The sequence below is a fragment of the Nuphar pumila genome, chromosome 14, assembly GCF_984573655.1.
Source record: "Nuphar pumila chromosome 14, dmNupPumi1.hap1.1, whole genome shotgun sequence".
NCBI classification, from domain to species: Eukaryota; Viridiplantae; Streptophyta; class Magnoliopsida; order Nymphaeales; family Nymphaeaceae; genus Nuphar; species Nuphar pumila.
Window position 1 is genome coordinate 59,998,181 of NC_143262.1, and position 14,580 is coordinate 60,012,760.

Here is a 14,580-nt window from a genome sequence, read left to right on the forward strand (position 1 = left end):
AAGCTCAGGTTTGTACCCTTATCCTAATTGAGCGAAAAATGAAATACCTCATCAAAGGAGGCTCAGGTTTATACCCTTATCTTGATTGGGCGAAAAATGAAATACCTCATCAAAGGAGGCTCAGGTTTGTACCCTTATCCTGATTGGGCGGAAAATGAAATACCTCATCAAAGGAGGCTCAGGTTTATACCCTTATCCTGATTGGGCGAAAAATGAAATACCTCATCAAAGGAGGCTCAGGTTTGTACCCTTATCCTGATTGGGCGGAAAATGAAATACCTCATCAAAGGAGGCTCATGTTTATACCCTTATCCTGATTGGGCGGAAAATGAAATACCTCATCAAAGGAGGCTCAGGTTTGTACCCTTATCCTGATTGGGCGGAAAATGAAATACCTCATCAAAGGAGGCTCAGGTTTGTACCCTTATCCTGATTGGGCGGAAAATGAAATACCTCATCAAAGGAGGCTCAGGTTTGTACCCTTATCCTGATTGGGCGAAAAAATGAAATACCTCATCAAAGGAGGCTCAGGTTTATACCCTTATCCTCATTGGGCAGAAAATGAAATACCTCATCAAAGGAGGCTCAGGTTTGTACCCTTATCCTGATTGGGCAGAAAATGAAATACCTCATCAAAGGAGGCTCAGGTTTAACCCTTAACCTGACCGGGAAATGAAAATGGTAAGTTGGATGGTGAATAAGACAATTTTCTTGAAGAGGAATAAGGTGACTCTTTCAACAACACGAAAGATGAATTCTTTCGACAACGTGAAAGATAACAAGGCGATCCAAAGGAACACGGCGATTCTTTCAACAACGTGAAAGATGACAAGGTGATCCAAAGGAGCAAGGGGATTCTTTTGACAACGCAAAAGATGAATTCTTTCGACAACGCGAAAGATGACAAGGCGATCCAGAGGAGCAAGGCGATTCTTTCAACAACGCGAAAGATGACAAGGCGATCCAAAGGAGTAAGGAGATTCTTTTGACAACGCAAAAGATGAATTCTTTCGACAACGCGAAAGATGGAAAAAGGCGATCCAAAGGAACAAGGCGATTCTTTCAACAATGCGAAAGATGATAAGGCGATCCAAAGGAGCAAGGCGATTCTTTTGACAACGCAAAAGATGAATTCTTTCGACAACGCGAAAGATGGTAAAGGCGATCCAAAGGAACAAGGCGATTCTTTCAACAACGCGAAAGATGACAAGGCGATCCAAAGGAGCAAGGCGATTCTTTTGACAACGCAAAAGATGAATTCTTTCGACAACGCGAAAGATGGAAAAAGGCGATCCAAAGGAACAAGGCGATTCTTTCAACAACGCGAAAGATGACAAGGCGATCCAAAGGAGCAAGGCGATTCTTTTGACAACGCAAAAGATGAATTCTTTCGACAACACGAAAGATGACAAGGCGATCGAGAGGAGCAAGGCGATTCTTTCAACAACGCGAAAGACGACAAGGCGATCCAAAGGAGTAAGGCGATTCTTTTGACAACGCAAAAGATGAATTCTTTCGACAACGCGAAAGATGGAAAAAGGCGATCCAAAGGAACAAGGCGATTCTTTCAACAACGCGAAAGATGATAAGGCGATCCAAAGGAGCAAGGCGATTCTTTTGACAACGCAAAAGATGAATTCTTTCAACAACGCGAAAGATAACAAAGGCGATCCTTTCACAAAAAAGGCTAATCTTTCAACAACGCGAAAGATGACAAAGGTTACTCTCTTAAGGAGGTAAAAGGTGATATCAGGATATGTCAAGATGGACATCGAGCTCTTCACTTCATGTCAAGATAGTAAGAAAATATTGCCAAAATGTTAAAAATTGTTTGTTGATTCAAAATGCTTGAAATTGATGTATATTGGTATGAAAATCTTTCCTCTTTTCTACCTGAAGTATTACTTCCGACTGGGCTTTACTCCGTAGAATCAAGATTCGAATTCAAATTGCTTGCAATTGACTTTCTTTCAAGGAAGCTATCAATTTCCTTGATATGAGCAGAAAAGAGAGTATTATTGATATTGTGAGAGCAATTGGTGAAAGAATATTGATAATAGAATTTCACACAATTTAAAGAGGATTCTTTGGCAAATTTGGCGGTCTGATATCCTGAGATTCTTTCCTCATGATGATCTTTCTGCCCACTTTTTCTTTTCTTTTCTTGGCAGAATTGGGGCTCTCTTGGGTTTTTGGGGATTACATCATCCTTCATTTTGGAGATGTTCTAACTTTTCTCTCTCTTTTTTTTTTTGGAAGGGTACGTCACAAACTCCTTCATCTCAGAGATGCTCCGATCCTTCTTTTCTCTCAGGGATTATATTGACGGTTATTGGCTCTTTGGTTGGAAATCTCTTGATGATAGCGGAAATTAAATATACTTTAGGGTTTGTCGGGAGGCTCATCGCAGTCGCCTTCATCTTGACGGTGCTCTGAACTTTCCCTGGAAGGATCCGTCACAAACTCCTTCATCTTGGAGATGATCCAAATCTTCTTTGGCCCCGGGGGTCTACTCGCCTAATTCGCCTTCATCTTGACGACAGTTGAGAGATCCTTTTTGCAGATATTTAATTGCAGCTTTAGGTGATTGAGGAGATATAGGGATTTAATAGATTTTTCTGTATCACCCAGGATATTTTGACTGCTTTATTTTCCAAGAATGATCTTTAAAAATGTGCCATTGACTGCGATCAATACCGATCACTTATGGCTTTGCAACAACATTGAATTTCGTTTTGCTGGCCATATCGAGGATTTATTCTTCATCCTTTTGGTTGGCCAATAGAAAGAATTTGAATTTTGAATCCTTTTTCACAAAAGCTTTGACCTTTCGAAAATAATATTGAAGGTATTCTGAGGTAATGTTTTTGTGCAATAAAAATTTTGAAATCAACAAATATTTAATGGCAAATTGGCAAAATGTTCTTGAAATCCTTGGTGAAAGAAATTGCTTGAGGTCTAATTGACACATCCATGACCAAATTGAGTCCTGAAAAGACTCAGTGAAAGATCAACTTGAAAGTTGGGTTTTGTTTTGACTAACCAGCTCGAAAGCAGGATTTATTGACCGACCGGCTCGAAAGCAGGATTTGTTGAACTACCAGCTCGAAAGCAGGATTTGTTGAACTACCAGCTCGAAAGCAGGATTTGTTGACCGACCAACTCGAAAAGAGGATTTGTTGACCGACCAGCTCAAAAGCAGGATTTGTTGACCGACCAGCTAGAAAGCAGGATTTGTTGACCGACCAGCTAGAAAGCAGGATTTGTTGACCGACCAGCTCGAAAGCAGGATTTGTTGACCGACCAGCTCGAAAGCAGGATTTGTTGACCGACCAGCTCGAAAGCAGGATTTTGAAAATCTTACCAGCACGAACACTGGATTTTTGAAAATTTACCAGCACGAACACTGGATTTAGAAAATTTTTACCAGCACGAACCTTGGATTTTGAAAATCTTACCAGCACGAACACTGGATTTTTGAAAATTTACTAACACGAACATAGGATTTAGAAAATTTTTACCAACACGAACCTTGGATTTTGAAAATCTTTCCAGCACGAACACTGGATTTTTGAGAATTTACTAATTGATTTTGATAGAAGATTTTTAGTCTTCACCCTCACGACGACTTGGACAACTATCTGGGTCTCAGGATTTATCCCTTAACCTGAAGGGGAAGTTCGATGCAAATGCAAATTGTTGCAGATGAATGCGAATGTATGCAAATGAATGCGAAATGATGCACATGCATGCAAAATGATGCACATGCATGCAGAATGAGAGATTTGTTTGATCCTGCCTGCATACAAGATGTTTTGAAAACAATTTTCAAAATAATGCCCCAGTGTAACTGGGAAAGAAGAATTTGACCATTCTTGAAGAAAATATATTGAGGAATTACAAAGGATGGAATAGGGAATTTAAGTATAGAAAATTTTCGAATGTTGAGCATTGATGGGGCCTGATAATTCCACTCCGTTGGCATTGATGAGCCGATATGAGTTATGATGTAATGCCTCTTTGACGACATAGGGACCTTCCCAATTCGGCGACCATTTGCCACCCAGGCGGTGCTTGGGATAGGTCGTTGATCTGATCACTAGATCATTGACTCAGAATTTCCTTTTAATAAAATTTTTTGCATATTGCCTGGCTATCCTCTGACGATATGATTGAGTGTGCTCTGCTGCTTGGAGCCTTCTTTCATCGAGCAAATCAAGCTGTACCAGTCGTTGTTGCTGATACTGATCAAGAGGTAATTCTAAAAGTGATGCAAATTTTAGAGCACGTTTCTGAACTTGTAGAGGCAGTACTACTTCAGTTCCGTAGACAAGTTCTGACGAAGTAGCATTAATTGGAGTTCGAATGGTGGTTCTGTATGCCCCCAATGCATCATGGATCTTCTCATGCCAGTCACGACCTATTTCCAAAATTTTCTCCAGGATTCGAATCAAAATCTTATTGGTGGCCTCTGCTTGACCATTCCCTTGAGGATAATAAGAAGCAGAGAAATGATGATGGATTCTGAATTTTGAGCAGAATGTCCTCATTCTCTCATTCTTGAAATAACTGCCATTGTCCAACACAATATCATGTGGTATGTCAAAACGACATAGGATATTCTTGTGGATGAATGAGACCACATGTCGACCTTCTACTGTGCGTAGAGTGATAGCTTTGACCCATTTAGTAAAATATTCTGTTGCGCCAAGAAGATATTTGTAGTCGTTTGAAGCAGGGAGTGATGGGGCCCACAACATCAAAGATCCACATAGAAAATGGCCATGGAGAGATAACATATTGCAAATATGTTGCTGACGCATGAACGAAAGGTGCATGTATCTGGAATAGAGCACACTTCTTCACAAAATGGTAGCAATCTTGTAGCATAGTCTTCCAATAATATCATGTCCGGATGATTTGTTTGATAAGAGTTTGGTAGCCGACGTGACCACCGCAAATGCCTTAGTATACCTCTCACACGACTTCTTTGGCTTCAACTTCGTCTAGGCATCTGGAATATTCAGAACTGAATCCACGATAATAGAGGACATCGACGAGAATAAAATATCGATCAGACACGCGCCGAATCACTTGTTGCTCTTGCCAGTCATATTCTGAGAGAAGGAGACAAATGTCTTCTCCTTGATGGGAGCCTTTCTGAGACTGTCTTCAGCCTGCTCAGACATCATCCTAATCATCATTTTCTTGAACATCTGATATGTAGTCTGATCAATGTCATCCCTATCATTCATACTCTGTCTTCTGGCAGATCTTGGAGAATCCATTTCTTCTTGCCTGCTTCTAAAATCACTGATGCACTGACACAGTGGTGTCTTCTTGCTTGATCTGATCTGAACCACTTGGGAATACTGATGCTCTCTACAGAATGAGATAAATGATTAAATTTCGATGATGAAGATTTAGGATAGAAATGAATATAAGAAGAATATTTGATGAGAATTTGGTAGATAATTAAAAGAACATCCCATTACTAGGGATTGGGTCGCCGCTGGAGTCACGACAATTATATTGTCATTCTTTGCAAGGAGAACGAACAACTGCAAATATGCCTTGTCACCTAGGCGAGGTCGTCAAACCATGATAGAATGAAAATTGAAGGATTTTTTTTTTATTGAAGGAAAAATATGATTGCATCAATAGTGGACTTGGGAAAGAGGGAGCATATAGACAGTCTGCCACCACTCTTAATGATCAGCAGAGACACGAGGACCAGGGAAAAGAGTGAGAATGATGAAAGAATCACAGTCATATCTGGCAGAATGGTATGTTCCAGACCACTACGCTGATGCAAGGTTGAACTCTGGCATAACCGCTGATAGTAGTTGCATTTCTATGCACTTCTGCCTCTGCGAAAACGGTTGAACATACCGCTCTGGATGATAGTAGGCGCAGAAGAATGGACCAAGCAGCTTGAATCTCTTGTCATATGCATAGGTGTATCTGGAAGACAATAATTCTCGATCAAAATAGTCCCACACCACTTCTTCTTCCTGCAGATAGTCGATCAGGAATCGGTACCGCGCAACTGGAAGGAGCTCCTTGCCGTTGTATCTGAATGAACTAGATCTGGTCGGTACATGCTGAAGGAACCAAGATTGAAGAGCATAAGTACATCCCTCGACTAAGATGGACTCTCCAAGTGTGAAGCGGGTCAGTCCTCTGTATAGAAAAGCAAGCGCGGCCATGGCTATCGAGAGACGGCTGGTCTGTCGACTTCCCCATCTTCTCAAAAGTTGAACTATTCTGACATCCACATAATTCTGTCCATCTGGAAAGAAAGCAAGTCCCACAGTACACAAAACCATCGCATGCTGAATTCTCTCTCGAGCTGTCCTGGACAACGAGCTGACTTCTGCGAATTCTCCATACTGTCGGTAGATCTCAATCAGACTCACGTACTCATTCCCATTTTCTTCAATCAGTGGCCAAGACTTACTCCCTGTCATGCGAGCTACGGCATCTTTGGGGTCCAGACCCTTGACATTGATCAGAAACTGCTGCTCTAACGGATCTCCAGGCTGACCGGCTGGCTCAGGCAGTCCCATAATCTCTGAAAATTCATCCATCAGTAGTGTCATCTCGCCCCACGGGAACCAGAACGTGCAAGTGCACGGATTCCACCGCTCTGCCAGTGCATGAATCAGATTGCCGTTGACTGTCAACTTTCCCACTGCAGATGCCAATTCCAACCCGCAATCGCTCAAGTGGTCCAGAAACATACGAGAGAAGTTTTCGAACCAGACATAGTACCACCGAGGGAAGAAGGGTCCGGTGCTAAGAGATCGATGCTCAGGAAGACTTTGTCGCACCTCATAAGAGATGTGACCCTCAGGAAAAACAGAATCGAGCTGACTGGATGCCATTGGACTGAAAGACAAGAAGACTGGAATTAGACTTTGGAAAAATACAAGAAATTTGAAAATTGCAGGCAGGATAAAATGAAAGCTGGAAATTCGAAGTCCAGAGGAACGAAAGAATGGAAAATCTCCTGGAGTTTTGAAGAAAAGGTGGATAATTTGGAAAAATTGTCCAGGGTTTTTGAGAAAAAGGAGATATTTCATAAAAGATGAAAAATGAGGTATTTTGGAAAATTGTTCGGTATTTTGGAAAAACTGAAAAAAATAAGGCGAAAATGAATATCATACATTCAATTACAAACAATTATGCACATACAGCAATCCCTAAGAAGCCAACTCTAAATGCATTGATTTTGAAAGAGCTTTAGGACCCTAATCCTGACTCTAGGCTCAGATCAACTGTGTCCAATCATGCTATGCCGATATACTCGAGCCGAGGCTCGATTTACGTGGCATAAAACTCATCTCCGGGTCTAGGCTTGTGTTTTCCCAACATCCTTGAGCGCCTGCCGATATACGTTGGACTATGGCCCTTGGTACGTGGCAGGGGGGCGTTATCCCAAATAAGTGGCCCGGTTGTGAGGCTCTGTCCCGAACTATGGTTCTGGAAGAGAGCCCAGCAACGTGAAGACCGGGTAGACATAGGTGGGGTGGTTTTTGAAATATGATCACATGCAGGCAAACAGAGGGCTCTAAGTCCTAAAGAGATAGAATTTTGAAATTTTTTAAAGAAGCAAACATTGTTTTCATACAAGTCCTAGATTGAGGAGTGTTGTATTTCAGACCTAAGTCTAAGTGAGCATGCATAATTCTCCTCAATATGGTCCTACCAAACCATGCCTAGTCTACATGCAATCCATGTCAGCTGGGTTCAAGTCTAGGCTCCTAGGTTCACATGATATCAGAAATTAAAAGCTGACATTCCATAGAGCCTAATTTTGATAATTGAGCTAAGTTAAAGCACATACTTGATCAGGCGAAGACAGGTCCCATCACGGTCGCCAAACCTGTTATCATCGCAAAATTTTTCCCCTCCCTTGCGAGAAAGAAAGGAATTTCGCGAGTCAAACTCGACCAAAGTTTTGAAAATTGTTTTGAAAATTTACTCGCCTCCGTTTTGAAAATTTTGCGGAAAAATTTCATGGAATGGGATTCGCCTGTCGGTACGAGGTTCAACCGTTCCTGGCGCCTTTACCAGGGGTAATTGAACCAAGGACCAATTATGTGCTTTAACTTGACTCAAATATCTAAATTATGCTCTATTTTTCCTAGAATGCACAAAGAATCAGGCTTGTGCTATGGAATTTTGAAAAATGCAAGTTTGAGAAAATATGATGTTTGCTTTGGAAAATTGAAATGCATTTGGAAAATGATTGGAAAAGTGCTTGAAATTGGAGTTTTTGGGAAAATCTTTGAATTTCATTGGAAATCAGAAATTTGCATTGAAAAGTGATTTCTCAGGAAAACTTGAAAAATCTTAGCAAATTGGTTTTGAGATTGGAAACTTGGAATTGCTTTTATGAGAAAATGGATTTGAGAATCTTGAGAAAATCTAAGAAATTTATTGGAAAATGACTTTTGAAATGGAAAATGAATTCTCAGAAAAACTGGAAAATATGAGAAAATCGATTTCTGAAAACTTGGGATTTTGAAATTTGAGAATTTGAAAACATAGAAAAATCTTGATTTGAACCTGGGAAATGCTTTGAAATGTCATTTGAAAACTTAGGATTTTGATAAAATCAGATCCTGAGAAAGACTTGGAAATTCTTGAGAAAACTGATTTTTTTTTAAATTGAAATTGGAAAATGAATTTGAAATTAATGCAATTTGAATTATATGAATGAATGAATATGAATTTGAGAAGGGAATTTCATTGAGGAATTGAGAAATTCTTTTGAAACTTTGAGAAATGCAGTGCATTTTTGAAGTTAGCCTAAGAGTGTAGGCTGAATGTGGTTGATATAAAGATCATAAATCTTGGTTTTCTTCGTATTCTGACTATGGCCATAAATACGAATTTCACCAAGTTTATAAACTCCATAAAAGCTTGTGCACGTGCCATTCGTGTAAACCGTAGTGAATTTGAAATAACTATGCATGAATCATACATCACATATTGAAATTTGCATAAATTAAACTATATGCAATGCAGTCCTATTCTAAGCAGAAAATGTAACTCTTATTCCAAATATTACATTGCTTTTTACATTGAATTGAATAAAATAAATAAATGAAATAACTAAGTCTTCTTCTTGAATGTTCCTGCAAAACTAGAAAATAAAGTTAGCACAAAAATGTAGGTTTTTCTGAATTTATCCAAAAATATGGGAAATTATCGAATATTATTCAGATATAAACCCAAATTCATACCCCCTTTGATATAAACATAATAAATAATGAATAAATTTTGAAAATAAACTTTGAAAAATTCGAAATTGGGATCAAAATAACCAAAATACCCCTGAATACCTTGAAATCAGGGTTTTTTTGAAAGAATTTTTATAAATTTTGGAATTTTGAAAATCAAATGAAATAAATCAAACATAATATGATAAAATATGATGATATGCATGAAATTTTGGATAATTAGAAATTGAAATTTCGAAATTTAGGTCAAAATGACCAAAATACCCCCGATAACAAGACTATGGCCTTGAAACCAGGGTTTTCTGAAATAAATTTTGCAAAAATGAAAAATGTGAAATGCAAATGACATTGAAATTAACCCTAAAATAATTATATATGCTCATGTACATGATAAAAACCCTAAAATGACGAAAATATCAAATTTAACCTGATTTTCGCTTCTGAATTTAAAGATAAACTAACAAATGAAGCAAATGAACTTGTAATTAAACCAAATTTGGCATGGACACCTAAAATAACCCTAGAAACATAATGGAGCTCGAAAATCTATTTTTTTGTATTTTTAAATATGGAAATTCAAATAAAAACCCTAAATTTTGTAATTTTTGCCTAAAATGTTGATTCTAAAGGAGATTTAGGATATCAAACTTCCATAAAAACTTTCCAAATTTTATGGGGTGATAGAGGACAGTAAGGAAAGGATTTTTTCCTTTTACACTTTATGCTTTTGACATATGGTCGGAGCTGTGCCACTCCGGCAAGTCGGATTGGAATCCGGCGACTCTAGGATTTAGAGGAAACAGACAGGTTTCGGTAGAAAATGTGGGAAAAATGACAGACAGATGGGAAAATGGCTGAAATTGTGAGAAAATGTCCCTGACAAATAGAATAAGATTTGATCTTTTGACACCATTGGGATTCGGGTTACGGTTTGGAAAACGCCACACTGTTATCAGAGACCTAAATCTCTGGAATTTCTGGACATTGGAATCTGTTAGACAGAAAGATAAAATACGAGAAAAATAATGAAACAGATCCAAAAATTCTCAAATTTTGGGAAATGACAGAAAATTATGTTAGGAAAACCTTTCATGTTGAAATTTGTTGCAGACGGATTACAGATTTGGTGGAATTGGTGCATTAGGGTCTGTCTATACCCTGACGAAAGAAAATTGATATTTTCCCAGGGGTCTGAGAAATCCGATTTTTTACAGAGATCAAAACTGCTTTGAAAAATTTAAAAATTTCCAGATCATTAGTAGATTCAATAATGAATCCACTGTGATTTTTAGGGGAAAATCCGAATGCTCCACAAGGATGAATCAGAAGGTTATTTTCTGCTAAATCAGAGATTGAAATTTTTGGAGAGTTCAAAACTTGATTCGGTTCTTGACTTTTGAAATGAAATTTCTGACCTCAAACCAATCTAGAATTTTTGCAGGATATCAATAACACGCAAGAATGTCTAATACAAAATTTTTAGGATTTATCAATGAAGATTCATACATGAGATAACAACTAGACTCTATACATGAATTAAAAAAAATGATAAAGCAATAGACATGTATTAATGAAACTAATAAAAGAAAAAAAGAAAAAAACAATAACTAATTAAGCTAAACGCCTAAGGCATATGATTTTCACTAAAATGATGATTAAAATAACATAAAATAATAATAAATAAAAAAAAATAAGAAAAGGGGATATGAAATTGATTGTTGTCGGCTTTTGACATAAGAGATCCGATTCATCTTCCGAATGGATCATCTTACATGCATAGCGTTGACATGGGCGACTACCGTTTCACATCATTCAATCCTCATAAAGAAACTCGTGAATCCAGTTTTAAACTGTATTCGTGTTAGATCTATGTAAACATCATATGAAAAATTTTCATTGCACCTTGAGACAGAGTTTTTCTTTTTGCTTTTTTTTTTTTATTTCTTACTTTACCTTGAAGGAGACTTGTTGCTGTGGCTGTCACTTTGATCGGAGAGGAGGGCTACCTTGGTGGAGATGCTGGACTGTTGAAGCAGGTGGAGATTTGTTGTTGTGGCTGTCACCTTGATCGGAGAGGAGGGCTTGTTGCTGAAGGTGTTGAAAGAGATGGGCTGAAGCAGGCAACTGCTTCCTTTTGCTGGAGATCTTGAAGGATGCAGTGGCTGTACTAGAGGTGTTGGAGGCTGCAGGTGACTGTACTGGTGGAAGGAGATGGCTGGGACTAGTCAGCTACTTGGAAGAAGCTGGTTATGACTGCAACCAAAGAGAGGAAGTAACTGGATCGGCTGGAGCAAAGGGTGGCCTTTGCTGTGATGATGAAATTGTGTGAGGAAGAAGCAGCTGCCCCTTGATGTGTTGAAGATGGCTGAAGCTAATGGGAGAAGATAGGGTGATGAGAGAGAGGGAAAAAGAGAGAGAGCCGGAAGAAAGAGAGATAGGCGTTAAGAGTTGGGAGGCAGCCGTCTTTCTCTTTTTTTTACAACTTAGGTTTTAATCACATAAAACCCTAAGTTTCTAATTCTAATAGTGTGCAATGGCTTTGATTATTGACTCTACGTGAATGGCTTCAGCCATATCACCTTGGAGGAAATATGAAGGGAGTAAGGAAGAAAGGGGAAAGAAGGAAGGGAAGAAAAGGGAAAGAAGAAGGGAAAAAGGAAAAGGAAAAGAAGAAAGAAAGGAGGGGGAAAGAGGAAGAGAGAAGGGGCTGGAAAAGAAGCTTACGTAAGTGGAGAGAGGGGAAAGAAAAAGGAGGAAAAAGAAAGAAAAAGGAGGAAAAAAAAAAGAAAAAGGAAGAAGAAAGAAAGAAAAGAAAGAAAGAAGGAAAGAAAAGAAATAAAAAAAAAGAAAATAGAAAAAAGAAAGGAAGTGGGCTGGATTGAGGGCTAGGGTGGTTGACCCCCTTGTGGGTCCCACCTTAGGAAAAATAAAATAAGAAAATAAAATAAAAACAAAATAAAACAAACAAAAAATAAAGAAAAAGATAATTTTTTTTCTTTTCTTATAAATTAAAACAATAAAATGCAAATGGATGGGCCATCTCAGAGCGGGTCCAAATTCCACTTTTGAAATTCATTTTGACGATTAAAGGGGTAAAATAGTCTTTTCAAAAAATTTCCACACGAAACGGGCTATTTTTGGCAGTTTTTGAAACGAGCTCGGATTTTGAAGTTCAATACCTCGTTGCGAAGCAAATCCAATATAGAATTTGAAAATTTGATTTTGAAAGAAATCCAGATTGTTTTTCTTGAGAAAATATTTCCAAACGAAACGAGCTATTTTTGGCAGTTTTTGAAACGAGCTCAGATTTTGAAGTTCAATACCTCGTTGCGAAGCAAATCCAGTGTAGAATTTAGAAAATTTGATTTTGAAATAAATCCAGATTGTTTTTCTCAAGAAAATATTTCCAAATTTAGAATCTCGGGGGTAAAAATCTCAATTTTGGAAACCCGAGGTTTGAAATTGATTTCTGAAAACTTTTAAAACTCAATCTGGATTGAAATTTATAAAACTGGAGTTCTGGACTTCGAAAATGGAATGAAATGTGATGAAATGTTATGAAATGCTTAGAAATGATATGAAATGATGAGAAATGACATGAAATGCTATGCGAAATGCTAACCCTGAATGAAGAATTTTGGATGTTAGACCCCGATTGACACTTGTACCAGTTCAAAAAGTGTTAAAATTGACAAAATTTGCAAAAATGGTTGAAGAAATAATTTTCGAGCTCTGTCAAGCTAGAGTGACACTGGAAATTAGGGTTTGAACTGGATTAAACTGAAATGAACTGACCAGACACTCACTCAACTGACCTTTCCGACTAAATTTTCAAGAAAAGCTGTCATTTTTAGAGAAATGGTACGAAATGGTCATTGGATTGAAGTGAATTACGGACCAGAGCTGGCTTTGAGCTAGAACAAAAGTCAATAATACTGACATGAACTAAAATCAAAGCTTGAACACTAGCTCAATTGACTGAACTCAACTCAATTTTAGCTAAAAGAGCTGAAATGGACTAAAATGGGCTCTTGGACACTTAGAAATGGTTTTAAACTGAAAATGGAGCACTTGAACTCCTGGTGAGCTCAAGCTAGACTCTGGGGAGTATGACTGACTATGAATGACTGACTCGGAGACAATTGGCTTGGATTTGAGTGAGAAATGAGCTCATTCCCGAAGAAATGATCCCTTTTTGGCAGGAATGGTCAGAAATGAAAATGGTCTTCTCACTGTGAGCTCAGATGAGCTTGGAATGATTGATATTCTAAATGTTCTGAACTGACCAGTGAGCTTGGTTGACTCCGACTGACTGGGGTCCGGGATGACCTAGGGGTAAAATGGTAATTTTCCTAATAAAAGTTGGTAAAATGGTGATTTTCTGAAACTGACTCAGGGTTTGACTCCTACACTGACCTAACAGGGTTGACACTGCACGAGGAGGGTTGTTCGAGAATGAGTGAGGAAAATTTGGGGTGTTTACAACGAACAAATCTGAAAGGGGTTTTGCAAAAGAAGGAAAATAGGGTTCTCTAAAGCTTCGAAAAGGGGACGAAATGGGGTGTCTCATTGTTGAGACTGAAATAGCTTTTTAAATCAATGACCTCTCACAGAAAATTCAGGTTTGACCCTTAACCTGAGTGGGAAAATCTACCATACGGATTTCTCAAATGAAGAAAACTATGATGGGACAGAAAGAGATACTTCAACTAAATAAGGCCACTTTTCCTGAAAGATATAAACAACGCTAGGTTGTATCAAAATGGATATTGAATACTTATTTCATTCTTGAAATAGCTAGAAAATTTTTCCAACAAGATAAAATTATAGTTGATTCAAAGGCTTGAAAATGTGCACGTATGTGCAAAAAAAAAAGATATTCTCTCTTTTACCTAGAGTATTTCCTCCATCGAGGTTAACTCCTCGGTTTCTAAGAGTCAAATTCAAAATTTTAGCGCTGATGATTTTCTTTAAGGAAGTTATTCATTTCCTTGATATGAGAACAAAAGAAATATTCTTAATTTCATAAAAGCAAGTAATGAAGAGATATTGATAAAAGAATTTTGCATGAGAAAATATAACTTTTGGCAACTTTGGCAGTTTGATATTTGGGTGTTTCCCCATGATGATCCTTTTGCACTCTTTTTTGAGTCATTGCACTTTTCGCGGGTTTTTAACATCATCCTTCATTTGGATGTGTCCTGACTTTTCTCTCTTTTTCGGGGAAGGGTACGTTACAAACTCCTTCATCTTGGAGATGTTCCGATCCTTCTTTTATCTCAGGGATTCTATTGATGACATTGGCTCAAAAGGTCTTTAGATGATAGCA